The sequence below is a fragment of the Lipotes vexillifer genome, unplaced genomic scaffold, assembly GCF_000442215.2.
Source record: "Lipotes vexillifer unplaced genomic scaffold, Lipotes_vexillifer_v1.1 scaffold433, whole genome shotgun sequence".
NCBI classification, from domain to species: Eukaryota; Metazoa; Chordata; class Mammalia; order Artiodactyla; family Lipotidae; genus Lipotes; species Lipotes vexillifer.
Window position 1 is genome coordinate 613,707 of NW_006774285.1, and position 892 is coordinate 614,598.

An 892-nucleotide genomic window follows, 5' to 3' on the forward strand; every position below is an offset into this window, starting at 1 on the left:
GCTGGCGCCTGGCGCTGTTGAAAGCGCCCCCGCTGCTCGGACTTGGGCTGTTGTCTGCGAGCTGCCCACGCCAGCCGCGGCCCCCGCGCCTCCTGCCCGGCCCGGGAGCCGCCCCCCGCGCCCTCCCGCCGGGCCCCGTCCCCTGCTTCCCGCTTCTCCCCTGCCGCCCACTTCTTGCTCCACTTCACACCCCCTTTCCCCTTCGTGCCTTGGAAGGTTCTTCCTTCTCGTCTTGAGAGCACCCTCTTCCCAGCTCTCTTCTTCCTCCTGGAGGTTTCTTCCCACCCGGGTCTTTTCCCAGCCTGAGTCCCGTGTTGTTTGGCGGCGGAGAGACGCGACTCCTTTCTAGGCAGAGCTGCTAGGTGCCTCCTGCGTAACCGCAACAAAGATGATAATCCCAGCCCCAGATCCACAGGAGGAGAGACTGGAGTAGATTTTCTGTCGGGCGCTCGGTGTTGAAAGTGTAGATGGCTTAATACATGGAAGCCTAGTATCTTCGTCTAACGACATTTGATAACTCACAATTGAGGGAGGTGGGAAGGAATTGGGAGAGACGAGTGAGCAAAATTTTACATGCGAGCCTTCAGGTGAAAGACAGTTGTAATTCATTAGAGTGGAAAACTCTGGCTGGTTTGATAAAATTGCAATTAGGTGCAGTATTTTCAGTCCATTAAGTAGATGGGGTAGGGGAGAGAAAGCAGGTGGCTTAGCTACACAGATGAAAGTCTAAAATAGAAAGGTCAAGGCTTTTCCTTTCATCCCAGTTTTTATGGGCTTGAAATAGAAAGTTTACAATTGCTTTTCTTTCTAAATGGAATTGTTCTGAAATAATGACAAAGGAGAATACGAACAAGTTTCTGAGAACACTGGTAAACCTGGGGAGTCTTTCCCT

The 892-nt window shown here is 52.5% G+C and overlaps 1 protein-coding gene across 1 annotated transcript in view; it reads left to right on the forward strand.

Moving 5' to 3' along the window:
• PPM1E (protein phosphatase, Mg2+/Mn2+ dependent 1E) overlaps window positions 1-892 on the forward strand; it is a 187,541-nt gene that overhangs the window by 589 nt on the left and 186,060 nt on the right. The window lies entirely within an intron of this gene.